Below are 19,989 nucleotides of genomic sequence, written 5' to 3'. Positions count from 1 at the left end.
TCAGGCCTAAGGAACAGACTTTGAATTTCTTGAATTCAAGGAGGCTAGCTTCCCCTTTCTACACAGTGCAACAGCAGGGATCCCTAGGCCATCAGTTGAAATTCCAGTCCTGGCAGAAAAAAAAATAGCATCTCCATGCTATGTGATGCCCAATTCGTAGGTATTTCATTTGGCCTCCATTTAATGAATGTGATTGTTTAAATGCTTCATAAATTATTAATTAATATTGACCAGTGTCCTATAATGTAATTGTGTATAGTTTTATCCTCAAATCATTCTAGTACTGCCCATTTAATCATGATATACATCACATTCCTTTGGTAGTCATATGAATAGGAATGAGTTTCATAGGATCTCCTGCCATTTGTTGGTGGTAGGACCAGGATTCAAACTGTGGGCTCGAGCTCCTACCACATCAACCTGAGGATAGGGAACTCACAGGTCTGTCAAAGAACATCAGCAAAACCAATGATTAGCCAGGCATCAGTGGCCCCCAGCAGTCCTCCTTAAAACATAAAAGGTTGTGAAAGGAGGATCATGGTCAAAGTCACCCTAGACAGGAAAGCCCTTGAGACTCCTGTTGAATTAGTGCCAACAAAGCCAGAAGTAATGCCATGTGGCTCCAGTGGTAGAGAGCTAGCTTTGATCAAAAGCAACTCACAGATTGTGCTCAGATCCTGAGTTCAAGGTCTGGGAACAAACAGACATAGACAACAATCTGTGCAGCCATCCGGCTAAAGCAGGTCACCCTCTTGTCCCCAACTGGCATGGACAGAGTTCCCTGGGAAATGGGCTGCGTCATTTTGATTCCGCCCATTCTGCCTGCATCACAGGATTCCAGCCACACCCCCATTGTTTCATGGTGCTTTCTGACCAATGGGATACAAGAATGGTGGCCACGCCCACATTCCATGTCGACCAGTAGCACCATGATTCCCTCTGTTTGTTGACACCACTACCAGCAGTTGAGGAAGGTAGAGGTGGCTGAGTGGTGAGCAAGATACTCGAGGCCTAGGAGGAAAGGCCTTCCTCAGGCCCATCATGTGCCTGCCTGAGCCCTGGCCCCCTCCCCCCTTCCCCATGGAGCAGCATTTCAAACCTGGTGCTGTGGGCTCAGACCTCAGGCAATGGTGCAATGGTGTGCCACGAGCCAGCTTGCGGCCTTGACCTGGTCCTGGCTCCCCTGTCATCTGCTCAGGGCCTGAGTGTGTGTCATGCCTCTGCCATTGCTGCTTGCCCCACCTGTAGGAGCTGCCAACAGCTTCTGCCAGCAACACATGTGAGTGGCTGCCACACATCCCTGCACCTTGCACCCCATATCCCCTCCTCTCTGACCCGGACCCGCGCCTCCCCTGTGCCCCACAGTCTGGCCCCCGCCCCAACCCCCAGGGTTGGGGGTGGGTGTTGGCCCGAGGATCTCACCCCCATCCCCAGCGGTTAGTGTCCCAGGAAACCGGGAGATATATGGTTGAGGAGTGGGCGCCGGAAATCCCCTGGCCTGGAGAAGTGGAAGCCACACTGCCGCACATTTGCACCCTTCCTCTCCCTGGTGAATACCCGGTGGCTTTAGTCAGAGGTGGGGAGGAGCATGTCTACACCTGCCTTCTAGGGTATTTTTCTTTCTTTCTGGGGATGGGAGGTGTTGGATGCAGAAGATAGACACCCTTGCTGTGTGAGCCCTTGTGTTCTGTGTTCGGTCAACCTTTCACATGAAGACAGAGAGACAGAGAGACACATAGAGAGAGACATAGAGAGACAGAGAGAGATAATCTTTTTCCTTGTACAACCTTACTGTGCTCAGGGGTGTGATCAGTTGGCAAATTGCAGGTGCTGCATGGATGAGTCTTCTGTCACCGTTCTGGATGTGTGTGTGTGTGTGTGTGTGTGTGTGTGTGTGTGTGTGTGTGTGTGTAGAATTGGGTTGTAACAAGGAGGAAGAATGCTTTGGTAACTTCTACCTGCTATCTTTGAGGCATGTATGGGCTTCACAGCTGAGGTCTGGGGGCCTGGAAAGGTGTGAGGCTTGAAGGGGACACAGCACTGTTAAATTACAAGAACAAGCGATCTGTGTGCAATGGAGCTGGGTACTCCCTTGAGCCTAATTGGTGGCAGTGGGAGATTTGGAGGACCTGGGAGTGTGGTCTGCAGGGGATGGCTTCCCAGGGGGACAGAGAGCATGACCAACACTTAGTAAGGATACGAGTTCTGCTAGTATGGAGCGCAACAGCATAGGTCAGACTCTGGGTCTTCTCATCATGACGTCTGATGGGCGAGGCCAACCCTATCTTAAATCTTGAGCTGTGATCTTCAGATCTCAGCCTCCTGAGTACCTAGGATTATAGGCATGAGCCTCTGACACTGGCACTCTGGTTCTTTTTGGTATATTAAGGTTAGACCTAAAGACCTTAGGCTTGCTAGTCAGGTCTTCTACAATGCGAGTCAAGCGTTTCTGTCTTGGGCTTTTCTGAGATGGAGAATTAACATATGCTCAGGCTGGGCTGGATCATGGTCCTCCTATCTGTGACAGGCATGAGCCACCAGGCCCGGTCTAGTGTAGTTGGGAAGGTAGACATGTAGCACCACGCTCAGTCATTAGTTTAGATGGATTGTCCCAAACTCAGTCCACGGCAGCCGATTCTTGACCAGAGGTGAAGCTCTGGGTTGGGCCTCAACCATTGGACTTCAATCTCCTCCTGGTACAGTTGAGGAAACAAGGGATTAATATAGAGGGATCTCTGCAGCAGAGACAAGCACAGAGGGAGGGGCCATCTGATCCTGTTCTTGGCAATTCTGTGACCATATGATAGGAAGAGTCCCAGAATGATCTCAGATGGTGTGTGTTATTAATGGTGAAACAGGTATAGGATTATGAAACAAAACATGGATCTCTTTCTTTATTACCCTATCCCCATGAGTAATGGGATCCTTCATTTTGTTCACTTTTGAAGCTGGGGAAACTGAGGCACAGAGAAACCAGGTGACCTACTAATGACTCCTAGCTGACAGGAAGCTCGGCCTGACTTCTCTGCCATGCTCCTTAGGACAATGGGTGCTATTCAGTCCACTTCTTGTGTTGGGAAGTCCACTTCTTTTCAGTCATGGGGCTTGAACTTTGGGCCTGGGGCAGCTCCCCGAGCTCCTCAGCTCAAAGCTAGCACTCTACCACTTGCGTCACAGCACCACTTCCAGTTTTCTGGTGTTTTTTGGAGAAAAGAGTTTCACAAGTGTTCCTGCCGGGCTGGCTATAAACCACGATCTTCATATCTCAGCCTCCATTGTACTTAGGATTATAGGCCTGAGCCACCGGCACCTGGCTTAAGTGTAATTCTGACCTTCTTTCTTTCTCTTTCTCTCTCAGGAACTGATTCAATGGGTGCTGGAGGAGGTGGCCGAGCATCCCCATATGGTTAGAACCAAGGTGGCCCTCTCATTCTGGAGGTAGACTGTGGCAAAGACTCTGTCATGCTCACTCTGTTGTACCAGCTCCATGAGGTAATTCCCTCTTTGCCCTCGCTACACTGTGACAATAATCCATTGTCCAACTAGCCTTACTGGACTCAGTACTGTGTTCAATGCTCTTTTCTAGCAAAAATTTCTTGTTAAAATTATGATACATAGTTACATAATGAAAATGTAATGCCATCTTAAGAAAGTCATTTAGGGTTCTGGGAATGTGGCTTCATGGTATGGTGATTGCCTAGCATGCATGAAATGCTGGGTTCAATTCCTCAGTACCACATAAATTGAAAAGGAATCACTGGAAGTGGTCCTGTGCCTCAAATGGTGGATGGTTAGACTTGAGGGGGAAAAAAGCACCGAGTTTTAGCTCCACGACTGCCAAAACAACAACAGCAACAACAAGAACAACAGTCTAAGTGAGATTTGGAAACTCTTTTGGCAAGTCATCACACCAAAAGGGCAGAGGCTAATTAACAGTTGTGACAGAAGAGAAGGAATAACTCCTGATGGAAAGAAAAAATGATAGTAACTAAGGTATAGCAGAAACCGTTCTAGGAAACCATTTTTGGATATTGAAGAACTAGTTATCAACTAGGCTTATTCCTCATTGCCTTTAGCATTCAAAATCTCCTAGGCTAGTTCTTAATCTCTGTGTGATAAATGTATCTCCTTCTATGCTGTTCTTTCATACCTGATCTCCTTTGCTTTCTAAAAATCTGTCTTTCTATATTTCTCTGTGAACATTTTCTGATACTAAATACACTTACAAAGATGGAAGAGGATGCTAATGTAAGAGTCCCATAGCTCATGGGTCATTAATGTAACAAAATGGGAAAGGAGGACATATTTATTGCTAACTCAATCATTCTGACAAGCTTCAATGTCACATCATTTGGTTCAGATTTCCATTCTTTGTCTACATAGTGACATTAAGTGCACATAAATGCAAATATGAGCCGGGTGTTGATGGCTCATGTCTGTAATCCTAGCTACTCAGGAGGTTGAGACCAGAGGATTGTGGTTCAAAGCCAGCTTGGTCAGGAAAGTCCATGAAACACTTACCTTCAATTAACTCCAGAAACTCGGAAGTGGTGCTGTAGCTAAAGTGGTAGAGTGCTCAATTTGTGCTGAAGAGCTGAGAGACAAGGCCCAGGATCAATATTCAATAATCACAACCAACAAAAATTACAAATATGGCTTTAAGTTTCCCTCAAAGGAATGATGAAGTCAATAGTAATCTTCCCAAATGATTTAGTAGTGCACCTACTTTTGCTGAGTTATTTTTTATGGCTTCTTTGCTAAACATATTCTCTTCTTTAAAAATTGCCAAATAGTAACTTTATAATAAACTTCATCTAATATTTCTTGGTTCAAAAAGAAGTACATACAGTTGATGTCACTTAGCTTTCTTACTGTCTTAGTTCAAAGCCAACCAAGGCAAGAGAGTCTGTCAACCCTTATCTGTAATTAAACACCAAAAAAGCCAGAAGTGGAGGTTTGGCTCATGCAGCGGAGTACTAGCTTTGGGCCAGGTGGGAAAGAAAGACAACTGGTTAGGGACAGGGGCCAGTCTCTAAGTTCAAGCCCCAGAACCAGCACAAACTAAATAAACAAGGAAACAAAACAAACCCTGGGTATTTCTTTGGGACTCTCCTTAAAATAGTGGTGGTCTGAAAATAGGCTGCTTTTTCTGATCATACTCACTGGATCCTGCTTTTTTGGAATCCTTATTGCTATGGAAAACTCAGGACCAGACTAAAGGAATTGATAACTGATTCCTGCAACAAGAGAATCATCTCAGGAGTGAAACATCCATCCATAAGACACTTTAAAACCTCCATATTTTTGCTTCTTTGCAGTAGAACATTTTTAAAGTAAAGTGACTTCCTTTTGTTCTATACTGGGCTTCAAATGACACATTGTTTCCTTTTGTAATACTCTCAACCAGAAGTTCACAGACAAGTTTTATATGAGTAAAGGACACACTCACAAAAGTCAGGGACAGAGTTTCCTTCCAGCCTAGGATCCTTTTCTTATACAGTATAAAAGAAAGCAATAGTTAACTTGAACTTCGTCATTTCTCTATGTTCAATTCCTCTCCTAGGATCAGTTTCCACATCCAGTAACAGTTACTTCCACTTTCTTCCAGTAACAATCTATGGTGCTGCTCCAGAAAAAAATGAATGTTTTCTGGCTTCATTGAAATAGCACAAGGATACTTTTGGCCATGAGGTAACACGTGTTTCAGAGACAACTTAGTAAAGAGAAATGAAATTTAAATTGCTTATAAATACATTATCCATGAGAACATTTTGTTCAAACTTCCTATGTGCTCTGTAAATTAAGGTGAATTTTAAATAGGAAGAAGGTTCTCAGATCATTTTTGTGAGTCTATGTGCTGTGCATTAATTTCCCAAGTGTACATAAGTTAAGAGTAAGACAAACAATAGCAATTATAGGAGAAAAAGAATTTCTGTGTTTATGTATAAGTGTTCAATAAAATATAGAAGACTCAACAAATAAGAACACATTGAAAAAATAAAGCCAAATCCAATATGTAGATTTATGGGAGTGATATAGAGAAAGCATTACTCCTAAGTGGAACATGAAGCATGAGGCCACTGCCTTTCTAAATCACGCTTGCTAATCACGTAAATGTGCAAAAAGGAGAATGGAAGAATGATTCTGTTTCCAATGCAAGTCAGATATAGGAGAGTAGACACATAACTGGAAAAAAGAATCCATCTTGAGAGAACAGGAATTATACTAGCAATGAACCTGGTGGCTAAGATCACATTTCTTTTTCTTTCCTTTTCTTATATTCTTTTTGTTGTTGTTTTTGTTGTTTGTGGCACTTGAAATATAGGACAGGTTGCTGTCCCTCTGAAATGCAGCTCAAGGCTAGGGCTCTTCCACTTGAGCCACAGTGCCACTTCCAATTTTCTAGTAATTATTGGAGAAAAGAGCCTGCAGGACTTTCCTACCCGTGCTGGCTTTAAACCCAAATCCTCAGATTTCACAACACCTTGGTTTATGATCACATTTCTAACAGCGTACACTCAGGATATGTAATGTATATGTTCATCTATCTTTATATGAATTCTTGAGTTAAAAATCTGGGCTACAGGTTAGACTTTACACTCCCAAAAGTGTTTGAAGTTTAAAAGTTGATACTCCTGGAAAAATAAAACCTAAGAATGTAAAGGAGTCTGGGAAGTTCAATTTGCATCCAACTTGGACAGTATGGGCTTTGAGAAAGTACATATAATTAATCAGCCAAAAGCTGGAATACCAGTCACGAGCAACATTGCTGAATAACAGCTTTAGGTTTTTGCATACATACATACGAACATACACATACACACAGAGGCACATATAGGTGCACACAAAAAGACACAAATGAAACAACTCTCAGAATATGTATAAAAGTTAGAAAACAATAGAAAATAAGTCCTGAGTAAGATTAGAATCAAATGATAATTTTAAATATTAGAAAGCCTTCAAGTGAACTTTCCCCCAGAAGTTGATAATATTACATAGGTAGGGACCAGAGATAGTAAGAAAGTCAAGTAATCATTATTATTATAGGATCCATGGTGGAATGAATCAGGGAACCCTGCAGGTGCATCTGAAAATGTTCATATCCTGTGTCAAATGTTAAAACATCTTTGAAAATAGTACATAAACAGTCTGAGCATTCAGTCTAGTGGATAAGATCATAGGAGAAGTTCAGAATTGCTAGTCTGTTTCTAGATTAAATAAACAATGGCAGGGCAAAGTGCTACAAGCTTGGAATTGTAGCACTCAATTATTCTACCTGGACCAGGTAGAATAATTTTGTCTCATTAAAACAAACCAAACAACAAAAAAGGAATACACAGTTGGAAGTTTGGGCTAATTTTGTCATTATGTTTTGAGAAGTCAAGTTTCCTATTGAATGCAACTAATATATATCCACACTTGTGTTTTAAATGCTCTCATCATTACAGATGAAAAATAGATCATGATTCCCATCCAAAAATTTGCAAAAGTAAGTAAGCCTCATTCTGTTGGATTCCAAATTAATGTTGAAGGATTACAAAAGCTTAAATCTGGAGAAATAGCAAAGATCGTCTAATGTAGGACTTTGTAGACCTTGTTAAATTAGAATTTAGATTTAAAATATATTTTTTGGTTTTGTTTGTAATTTCATATTCTATAGTATACTACAAAATTCTTTTTAAGTAGAGGGATTAATTGTTAATTTCACAAAATATTCTGGCATTCTATTTGTCTAGATATTCTTTCAAGAGAGTTATAATTAGAACATAGTTAATAGATAATTCCCACAGTTCATGTATACTGTGTTAATGTGAATAATCTAGACAGAGTTGCCAAAAATGGATGACATTAATTTATACATTTAGAAAAACCAATTTTTTAAGTGTTTGGTTTAGTATGGTATGAAGAGAGTAATTGTGTGACATCTTCTTTCTTCTACCTATTTGTAAAACAGGAAGTCATTTCCTTATTCACGTACCTCTGTATACATGGAGAAAAATGCTAGGTTTGGGGTTTGTTTTCAATTTTGTTTTTGTTTTATTGGTTCATCCTAGAGCTTGAACTCTTGGCCTGGACAGTATCTCTGAGCCTGTTGATGCTCAAGTCTCGTGCTCTACAACTTCAACCTCAGTGCCACTTGAGTCTGGCTTTTGTGGAGAATTTTTTTGGAGATAAGATTCTAAGAAACCTTCCTGCCTGGGTGGGCTTTGAACAATAATTTTTTTTATCTTAGCATCCTGAATATCTATGATAGTTAAAAAATATAAATATAAATAATATTTGCAAGTGTTCTGATCTCAAGAATACCAGTGGAGGAAAAATGATGCAGCTGAATGTATTGTGGTGTTCTTTTCAGAACAAGGAGGGTGTCACATTAGCAGAGGTGTAGTATTTTTTCAAAATAGAGATAAGGTATTCATGATGTGAATTAAGGAATTTTAAGGTGCCCCTTAAAAGTTGGAAACTGTTGGGCTAGGATGACTTTATGGCATAAATCTTGGGACTGATGGTCATAGAAAAAATAGCTTACGCTGATAAACAATAGCTTACTCTTGAAGAATTAATTATTACACATACTTCATAGTTTTATCCTCTACCAGAATGTGGCTATTTTTCTGTTGACTTCTCAGTCTGTAACACTCCATTGGAAACTAAATCTATTGCAGAATTATATAACATGCAAACAGGTACTGTTTGGAATCTCTCAGGAATGTTTAGAATTTAAAAATGAGTAGTTATTAGTCATAGGAATTTTGAAGAACACATATATTCTGTCCTATTAACTACTTACTTTTAAAAGTTATGGGTTTCCATAGCATTAAACAGTTTTCTGTTTTAGAATGAGAAAGTACCAAATTTATACTTTTTTGAAAAAATTGGCAAGTATATTGTGAAATTATTGTCTAGTTGAATAACATTCAAGTTGATGACCCTCTGATAAAAAAGGGGTAATTAATTCAAATTAGATGCCAAATAGTACTGATTTTTAAAAGATTACTACATAAAGAATATTATTTCCTGTGCCAATACAGTGAAATTATATTTTATGCAGTTTGTTTTTCAATTTTATTATCAAAGTGATGTACAGTGGGGATACAGTAATTGTAAGGTATTAAATAATAACTTTTCAAATTTGTTAACCTTCTCTCATTTTTCTCAGTTTTCCTTCACCCCTTCATCCCTCACAAGTTGTAATGTACATTTCCAATATATTGTCTTGTGAGTATTGCTATTGCATTGGTTTCCCTTTTGTCCTTTGTCTCACCATTATGCTTTTCCTCTTCCCTTCACTAATCAAGGTAAATGTATATACAATACAAAATGATATACCGGAAGGATAAACCATAGGGGGAAAACCCAAAGAAAACCGAAATCACATAGTTCATCAAAAACAACAACCACAAATGAAAAAATCTGGTTCCATATCTTGGAATTAATTGTGCTTAGCATCAGCTAATATGGTTATTTATATACATAACAAAGCCACTGGAATATAATACCTGCCGGGATACTATATCACGAAAATAGCATGTTAACTTTTTGATGGTAATGGTGGAATTAGGATTGGTGAATTCGTGGTTCTGATAAAGGATTTTCAAGAGTTTTAATGTTATGACAGGTAAATTTTAATTGTTCAAAATTTTAACAACTTAGCCTATTACGAAAATTGAAATTGCCTGGAAGAATAGTCTTTTCATGCAAAGAAATCCAAGGAGACTTAGAGAGGGAGCAATGTGAATGAAGATGGCTCTTTTTCACACTAAACAAACAAACCTGTAAATCCTGTAGGGTCCCTTGGAATTGTCCTTACCCAGGAAATATATTTTCACTGTTTGAAACAAAGTTGTATTGGAATTTAAATTCAAAGTTCTTAAAAAAAATAAGGCATCAAAATTTGTGAATTTACCTTTAATTATCAAAGAGTAATTCTCTGAAAAAGATAATTTGTGTCAAAATATTTAGGGAGAAAGTGACCTTCACAATGAAAGTAGGTGTTGGGATTACACATTTTTGTTTGTAACACTTTCCACAATGTCTTTGGATGGGAAGCAGTGAAACACAGAAAAAAATCTGATCGGATACTTCAAACCAATGATTTCACATTTCTAAGTGGCTCACAAAAGTAATATCCTTATTAATATGAGATAGTGAAGACTTCTGTTATTACATATGCCAAAAAGTTCAGAAAAGAATTGAGCAAAAGGAAAAGTTAATAAAAAAAAAGTTTTCTTAGAAGACTTAGTTAAGCATATTGTATTCAGCAGTGAAGGGAGGCCAAAACTTTTTGATATAAATTGTGTTAGTATTTTTACTCCCTAAAGTGAGATTACAGAGCCTATTTGGCTCACTACAGTGCAGAACTGATTGAATGAAGACATGAAAATAAATTCCACGCCAAATGAGGCAACTTAAAGAGTTTTAAAAGAGAAATAATGAAGATTTAACAGTGGTGGAGCCCATATAGTCCTTCAGCTTCACTAGACATGAAGCCAAGAAGCTGTGATTAATTGGAACTCCGGCAACAGCTAAGAGGAGGACATAGAAGTAGGACATAGAAGCATTGTCCTTTTGTAACAGACACTGTCTTCCAAGGTATGGGTCATTCAACTCTATTCTCCTCCATAAATCTTGGTGAACAAATGCAAGACCAAGAGAAAAATAATCTGTTGAAATAATTTTGCCTAGAATAACTTCACTGTTACTGATATGGTATCTAAGGAGAATCTTAAGAGAGAAGATAAAAGTGCAGTATTTTTTGTTTCCTATCAGCATCTTGTTAGGAAAATATATCTTTGAACTTAGACAATTCTGATTGAACCAACAAGTGATGGAGTACTTATTTTTGTGGGCACTTTAGACACAAGAAGTCTTTTAAGGTAAAAGAAAAAAATAGCCAAATATTTGTGATCACAGCTTCTAGGTCTGTATTCTGGAGACAAAGTTTTACAATAGATTTCTCCTCATTAACATAAATGTTGTTTCATAGCAACCAAATGCAAGAGGGATATTTAATGGACTCACTTGGCCAATTAAACATCATGAAAGAAGAAAATGGCAAATAATATGTAATGAATTATTTTGCCAGAAGAAAGAAGGAAAAATATAATTCAAAATCAATTGACTTAAAAGTATGAAGAAAGAGTAGTGAAGAGAGATTAGAGAAAATATAGAGTATTGTTTTCTCTCCAGTGGAGTAATGGGTTCATGATCTTGTTTCTTCCACTCTAACCTCACAAGCTACCAAGTGTGTCACAGGACTGGATTATCCAGTTCAGACAGAAATCTCGTAGAAGAAAGATACTATTTGCAGCAGATGTAGGTGATTTATAACCTTAGACAATCTATTTAATTCTGTTCAAAATTCTCCCCTATCCCAAACTTCCCTCTTTGAACAGTTTTGTTTGCTTTTCCCAAGACTGCCCTTCATTAATAGATTAAAATTTTGAAAGGTCATATTCATACTCTCTGGAGATTGCTGTTTGGTTGTAATTTTTCTGTTTTTTGTTTCTTGTGTTTTTTAACTGAATTTTAAAAGGTTGTGCAATTGTTTTACAATTAAATATATCCATCTAATTGTCCAATGCTTCTAGATAGGAGTCACTCTTTCCATCATTCTCAACCAACCCTTTCCAATTTACCAATTTCCAATTACCAATTTCCAATTTACCACTTCCCTTATCATATGTGTACATTGAATATTCTAGCTGTACTTGCCCCTTGTTCATTTTTCATTCATTCTATGTCTTTACTATAATTCCACTATGGTTTCAACTTCCTGATAGTGTCAAACTGTCTATTAATACTTTGAATGGTTTATATGCATTCCATGGACATTAAATCCTGCATATTCTTGAACTGATGTCAGCTTATATTTCCATAATTGATTTATCTGCAGCAACAATTTGCTGGAGACTGGAGAGGTGAAGCACCTAAACAAGATTTTATTCTCATCCATTTGGAAGATTAATCTTTCGTCAAAAAGAAAGTTAAAAAAATGGCTTAGAATGTATACCTAACTACGAATTTTTATAAATGGCTTTGTACAATGGTGTGATTCTTTTATTTTACATGGAATAATATTTTCTACTGCCTATAAGTTTTGAAAAAGAAGAAAATTAAAATTTATTCCAAAAGAGGAATATGATAAAAATAGAAGACAGATATTATGTTTGTCATATCTCTGATGAATACCCATATTCAAGACTTAAAGTCATATTTCTTACTATGTTAGACAGAGGGAAAAAATAAAATAACATATGATAAGGCAACTATTTGTGACTTTTTAAAGTGTACCTTATTAAATGATGAAATTTATTAGCTCAGGTTTGGGTTTGAAATTTAGGAGGCTAACCTATTTAACACATTTCTGGAAGGCCCTTACTGAAAAACACAAATTGTGGGTGGTACTATTTCTACACTTTAATGAATGGTTGAACGTGTTTGGCATTAGTGCTGTGTAAATAATTCAACTCTATTGTAACTTGCTCCCTACACTTAAAAAACTTGTAATGTCTCTAAGTATCATCAACTTGTAAAATGTCATTTTGACGAATGTGATTTTAAAAAGTTTATTTGAAAAGGAATACACTTTCAGAAGATTAAATGTAGATTATCATTGGTTTGAGAGTGACATTTTTATACAACAGAACCATGTTGTACTGAACTCCCAGTGTTTTGAAGCACTCCTTAGTGCTTCAAATATTTTTCTGAATTACATTTGACCTCTAAGTCAAGTTTTCTGGGCTTTAGTAGACCAATTATGGATCTATCATTCAAGGAACCATTTTTTGGCCCACTTATGTTGGAATAAAATCTTTCATTAATCATAGGGGAGGGGTATTAAAAATAATCTTATGACACTTTGTGAAATTGTTCACTCATATGGGCTGGTCATCTATAAGTTGAATGTTTTAATTACAGTACTTTCTCTCAAATTTTGTTATTTCATTCTTCATTTTAAGTTGCCTTGCATTCCACAATTGCTTACTGCTAATTCCTGCATCTCAAGTAATTGGGGCCCTGAAATATAGGAAATGAGAAATTGAGATTGGTCTTCAATTAATATGTGCTGAAATGTTGCATGGGCCTTGGTGAGAAGTCTTGCCCCTGTTATCTGATGATGCAGGTAACTGGGACCTGGTATCCTAGGACCCATGGGGACTGCAGAAGAATAATGTTTTTTTAGATATCTTAGCAAAATTTGGGTATAATCAATAGGAATGCTTCTGAAATATGGAGAAAAACAGTTTGGGACAAGAGAGTTAAAACAATAGACAGAGCAGCAGAGTAAAATACATTATAGATTAGAGGAAAACATTGTTTTTTTACCATGTGGATTCAGAAGACCAAGAACAGTTAGGATGTATCACAAGTTTATACTATAGACATTGCATTGATACTTTTTATATTCTAATATATATTTTAAACCTAATTATTTATATTCCAATTCTATTTATTGGAATAAATAAATATAAATTTATTTGTCAAATTATCAACTAATTCTAGTAAGTTTTACTGTGTGAAATATAAAATCAGCACATATAAATATAAAATATGTAACTATATATAATATAATTAAAAGGCACAGGTTTGCATTGTTCTGTTGTAGTTACTGTATCAAACGCAACTCTGTTTTAAAGTATTATTCCATTATCTCTACCTTAGTGTTTGATAGAGTTAGACCTAAAGCTTTACCATTTTTAGATTTACAGCATGGAGGCAAGAGGAAACACTGTGATTAAAACATTATCAATTTAATGCCTAATAACGAGGAGAAACATATGAACTTCTCCTGCAACTACGAAAATATTTGGTGATAAAAAGGCAGTAGTGTAAGTTCCTGCCTGGTTGGATAGTAGACAGGCCAGGACATTAAGTAATCATGCATATGAACAATTTTTTCACCTTCTTGGCTTTAGATACTTTTGAAATGGAAGGTATAATAAACAATTATATTTTGATAAAATACCTTCTAGTCTGAACAGTTCTGTTTGAACTGTTCATCTCTCTATGATCCCTTGTAACCAAGATTAGTTTTGTTCTAGTAAGACAATCTATGCTGTCAGGGTAAGATATTCTGGTTGGTCTGTTCCCACATGGAAGAAGGGTGAAGGCTCAGGTACACATTTGTGCCAGTAACACCTCATTTGGGAAAATATCAGCTGAAGAAGTTTAGAAGTAGCTCTTAAGCAATGCTTACTTTGAATCCATTAGGTCCACATAGCTAACACAGTTGGATAAATTATTACTTGAAAAAGCCATCACCTTTGGACCTATCTATAAATAATTGAAAGTACGATCAAATTCCAAATAAAAAGACTTAAGATAGTCATTGACAAAAAAATTTTCAAATGTGAGCAATTGATCGATCAATATAATTTTTTCTACTATTCACAGAATTTTATGGAAATAAGATCAATAGCATTGTTCGGAACAATACGGTTTCCTTGTTACAAGTAGGCACCCATAGATATAGGGTTGTATAAAGATTGCATCATTAACTACTTAAATTTAGAGGATACTACATGCTTCAGCAGCACGAATACTCAAATTACAATGCAGAGATTAACATGGCACTTGCACAAGGATAATATGAAAATTTGAGAAGTATTCCATATGTTTCATTCTTCAGATGCAAGAAATGAAAAACAGTTATTAAAAAGTTGATTACAAAATTACAACTGTAACAATACATGTAATTCATATAATTAAATTTAATTTGACAGTGTATTAAATATTCACCTCAGGAAGGCGTTTACATAGCATAAACTTTACAAAACTTTTCAAATTAGACAACATTGTCATTTTATCCTAAAGAAAAATAATATTAAGACCTAGAAAAAAAGGAATCAAACTCTTTCTATATGGAATGTAATCATAAAGGACACATTAATGAACCTAAATATTATAAAATAATGTAGAATTCAAAGTATATTTAGGAGAAAATAAAATAAATTATGAACATTATGCAAACATAGAATATAGGATATTGTCAAATATACTTTTTCAGACAAGCACCAGAAATATTTTAGTTTCTGTACTACTCATTTCAACAGGTAAGTTAAAATTGTTTCTGATTAAAAAATTCACAAACTCTGAAGAAATCATTATACATGTATACAAAAACTATTGAATACATTTTGACATCCAATGCAGGCAATTCACTTGGAAGAATTCTGCAGAATCCATGAATTTTTACAGTAAAATATTGGTGTTGCCGGGCACATGTGGCTTATGCCTATAATGCTAGCTACACAAGAGGCTGAGATCTGAGATCATGGTTCCAAGGCAACCTGGGAAGGAAAGTCTGTGGTACTCTTATCTCCAATAAACCACTAGAAAACTGGAAGTGGAGCTGAGGCTCAAGTAGTAGAGCTCTCATCTTGAGCTGAAGAGCACAGAGATAGCTCCCAGGCCCAGAGTTCAAGCCCCATGACAGACCAAAATAAAATATATTGCTCTTATTTGGATTGTGTAAATATTTTGTAGGGACACAAAAGATCAACTTGCATTTTTGAAATTTAAGAAACTTAACCCGACCATTAGGACACAGGTGAACAATTTGTACAGCCTTCCACAACTTCATAGAAGTAGTGATACCTACTTATCCTTTTGGCAATATCAAGTGCAAGTTTTTCTATGTTGTTTTCCAGGCCTGGTTTTATATAATGGTTCAACAGAAGGAGATCCAGCGTATCTTTGCTAGCTCAATTCTCCGCAGCAAGATGTAAGGGGGACAAGAGGCCTTTAGTTGGGCATTGGTATTTGGATCATGATGAAGTAATAAAGAAGTCACTCGTATTATTCCACGTATATGCACTGTGCAGGGGTGTCCAGTCATCTACAGTTATTGCATGTGCCGCTTGAGACACCAACTCACTGACAATGTCTAATTGTCCACTGTACGCTTCTCGATGAAGAGGGGTATACTCATCGTCATCCCTACTATTCACATGAGTGGCCTTTTGGGAAAGAAGTCTCCGCACTGTAGTAAGCCGAATATTTTTGGCAACCAATTGAAGAAATTTGCTTGGATCCTTCTCCATTTTTTTCTTGCAATTGATGTCATTCGTTATTTTTTCATCTTGTTCTTCATATTTCTAAAAATTGCCTAACCAGAAACTTTGAGTGCCAGTGGGAATGAGGTGTCCATGTATTTTCCTAATAGTTCACATTGGTTGAACTGGACAGAAATATCCAAGGATTTTTCTGCAACTGTTTATTCACCATGATTTATTTTGTCTTTTTCCAATTTTACTATTCGAAATTATTCTAACTGGAAAGTAGGGAATTGATGGAGAGCAGCGGAAAGATGTTCTTCCGTACTCAAATGTACACACTGAAAATGAGGACCAGTGATCTCTTCATGTGCAGCTTATTCTAGGAATGAGAAATTAGGAAATAACGCCTTCTATATAAATGATTTGGGAAATGGCCGAGCAAAAACTGAAATGATGCAACCAAAAAATATGAAAGCAAAATAAATCAGGATAATTATGGAGCAATCATATTATCTATGAGAACCAAGAAAGGGAGAGAGAGAGACAGATGATGTGCAATGACCTAGCTAGCGACAAAATCCATGCCTCTGATCAATTTATAGAGCAAACAAAATTTTATTTTTTAGAAAAAATGGGAATAGAATTCATGTATTTACTTGAAATTAGTAAATACATTTATAGTAGCCTACATAAAGAGACATAACTTTGACCAAATTACAGACAATAAACTAATTCCTTGATAATTCTAGCAACAGATCTGACTGAAATCAGGTGAATCACACTTTTCCTGTATAATGAAGAAATAGGAAGGTAGTAAAGTAGCTAGAGAAGGCAGGGAGATTGTATCTGTGACAAAACTTTGTGAAAATTGGTATTGAGGATTTCTTACTGGTGATCCACTTGCACTGGAAACATGATTCTGAACTATTGATTTCTGATTCTGAATTATTGATTTGATCATTATATTCTCCAAGAAGAAAAATGAGAATTGATAGTTAAGCACTACTAATACATTATGACCTTCTCACTAAGCACTTTCAATTATTGAAATCACATGAAGACAATAGACAGGCCTACTTTTTAGATGAAAGCACGTGTCTTTAAAAAAAAAACAAGGAATGTATGTAGTCATACAAAGGACTTCTATTTTACCAATGCCTCATACATTTTTCTAATGTTGGGTAACAATAAATAATGGATCTATTAGAAAGCTCTTAAGGCTCATATGTTCAATAGTGAGTTCTCTTACACTATAATATGGTATTTTTTGTGTATGGTCTTAAGAATAATTTACATTACTAACTTGAATTTCTGACAGAACAGTATCATCACTGTACATCTTGCTTCTATTCTCTCAGTTTTAAATTACTATTTAAGTATGTGCATTAGATAATTATAGAGGAAAAAGTAGAAGCCACACTGATGGCTTATGTCTTTATTAGTAGTTAATCAGAAAGATGAAATCTGAGGATTGTGGTTTGAAAGCAGACCAAGAAAAAAAAGTCCATTAGATTCTGATTTGAATGTAACCAGAAAAAGCTAGAAATGGAGCTGTGGTACAAGCAGTAAAATGCTAGCCTTGAGAAAACTGAAACAAAAAATAAATTCTGGGACAAAGCCAGGCCCTGAGTTCAAGCCCTAGTATTAGCACCAAATGAATTAATAAGCTAATCAATTAATTAAAAATAAATTAAGTGGTCACATTTGGAGAGGCAGGTAAAATGTAACATAGGTGGTGATGGTTCATGTATTATTTTGTAATAAGGCATATTATCATTTGTACAAATCACTAATATTTTATTTGAACTTTTTTGTACAATAAACCCTGAATTTAGCATGCATGTATATGTGTATGTACATGTGCGAACATGTGTATACATGTATATGTGTGTGTGTGTGCTGTTGCAATGTTGCTTGCCAATGTGGACATGGTGAGGCTGAAAAGAGCTAACTGTGTTGCAATGTTATTTATCAGTGTTCTGTCATGTCATTTCAGTGGAACCACCCTTCTGTACATATTATTTGTCTACTAAAAAAGTCATCATAATCAAAGCATTTACAGCATTAAGTTAGAGAAAGAGACCGCTTTCAGCTCTTATAGTATGTGAGGTAAGAAGCTACGGACATAATTAGGTAGTAAGTTATTGCTGTAAGATGATTGTCAGTACAAAATTCATATTTGACCTCTTAAATTGGTTATACTTTTAAGATACACTCATGGAGTGATTTGGACCGACTTGACCAAGCAGGTATTACTCTCTGGTTATTCCTGTGAAACACAAGTTGGATAAACTCTTTCCGGATTTCTGTAGAGAATCACTTTCTTTGCAAGACCATATCTATTCGCACTAAGAGTTAATCAAACCCATATTAAGTTTGAATATCCCATCTTATAGACAAAATAAGTATTGTCGATATTCTTGTTAGATATTCCTTCCAAAAACGAACAAACAAAAAGGATGTGTCATGTCCCGATTGTGTATGCATTTGAAGGTGTTTTGTACATGCACAGGGATCTTTACCAATGGCTCTTTTGTGGGAGTAACTATGACAACTTTAACAAATAAGGCTTTTTGAATATCGTTTCCAATATGCATAACATCCCAGAGGAAGTCTTGCAATTTCTGAAAGTTCTTTGAATATTTTAGTATTATTTCAGTTCATTAACTATAGAGCTAAATTTTCTGAAATAAATATTGTTAAGATCTGAAAATGTAAGTGGGCATATAGGCTTTTTTATGCATCATTTTATGAAAACCCAGTTTTTATGAAAATAAATGGAATAGAATAAAAGAATGTAAGTGAATTGGGTAAGCTAATTATTAGTATAACTTTGTTTTCTATTAACAGTCCATTGAATGTACATGATGCAGTTAAATTAGTTCCTATGTGTCTCTGTACTTCAGTTAGTTTTAGAATCTTTATAGTTATGAGTGAATGTTTAGTATAAAGGTCTTTTTAAATGATTAGAATTAACCTTGTGTTTTGTGTCCTACTCCCAAGAAAATGAGTTATTTTTAAGTGTTAATAGTTTATCATTTTCATTATCATTATCATAGGGAATCATTATCATTATCATAGGGAATTTAAAAATGCAGTAGTATTGATGTCTTTTAAAACCAATTGTATTCACAAGTTGGAGATTCTTTAATTCATACTTAGGTCTTGGTGCCTATGATTTTTAACCTCTCATTCCTAACATTAATATGTCAGACTGCATTTTTGTGTATATGAAAGGTAAAATATTTATCTGGGGTGAAAAGTGATTTTTATATCAGTCTGTCTTTAATAACATTATAAAGTAGTACATATCTCTCAAAATGTTAGGTATAAAAAGCAATCAAAATACTTCTAATGGTAAACAATTTAGGTGAGCTACAATGTGGAAACGATTGCTCCAAAAGACCTGCAGTCTGTTTCCATCAGGAATTGGGCAGGTCATTCTTTCAGTAAGACTGTGTTAACCAGAGATGTGGTCCCCAGGCAGTGCAGTGTTGAGTGAAGGGATAAAATATGATTTCTAGTATTTTGAGCCAGAAATCAAGAATGTTATAGTTTAGCAGTTCCTTTCACCAGGGAGGTATAAATTGATTATGAACTTGGAGTTTTCATATTACAGTTACTTATTTTCTTTTTTTGTTGTTGTTGGTCATGGGGCTTGACCTCTGGGCTTGGGTGTTGTCCCTGGTCTCTACCACTTGGACCACAGTGCCACTTCCAGTTTACTAGTGGTTTATTAGAGATAAGAGTCTCACCGTCTGTCTTGCCCGAGCTGGCTCTGTACCACAATCCGCAGATCTCAGCCTCCTGAGTAGCTAGTATTACAGGCGTGATCCACCAGTGTCCGGCTTAGTTACCTATTTTCTAACAAAGATAAAGTGAAATATTATTAGAGTGTGCACAATAATTTTCGGAAATTTTCCTAGAATTAGTAGACTGAGTGCTGGTATTTAGTTATAAAATAGAATGAGGTTATTTGATATGGTGG

General features: G+C 36.5%; 1 long non-coding RNA gene and 1 pseudogene across 1 annotated transcript; both read left to right on the top strand.

The window, feature by feature from the left end:
* Nucleotides 1–3,385: 3,385 nt before the first annotated feature.
* On the top strand, nucleotides 3,386–9,200 carry LOC138830256 (uncharacterized). Its single transcript, XR_011372948.1, has 4 exons — nucleotides 3,386–3,492; nucleotides 5,609–5,691; nucleotides 7,449–7,489; nucleotides 9,161–9,200. It is a non-coding gene; the product is annotated as an uncharacterized lncRNA (long non-coding RNA).
* A 5,325-nt stretch (nucleotides 9,201–14,525) lies between these two features.
* On the top strand, nucleotides 14,526–14,622 carry LOC138830269 (U6 spliceosomal RNA; annotated as a pseudogene).
* Nucleotides 14,623–19,989: the final 5,367 nt, after the last annotated feature.

This window comes from Dipodomys merriami, unplaced genomic scaffold, assembly GCF_024711535.1.
Source record: "Dipodomys merriami isolate MVZ:Mamm:240054 unplaced genomic scaffold, mDipMer1.0.p SCAF_187, whole genome shotgun sequence".
Lineage (NCBI taxonomy): Eukaryota > Metazoa > Chordata > Mammalia > Rodentia > Heteromyidae > Dipodomys > Dipodomys merriami.
This window is presented reverse-complemented; position numbering and strand designations above follow the sequence as displayed.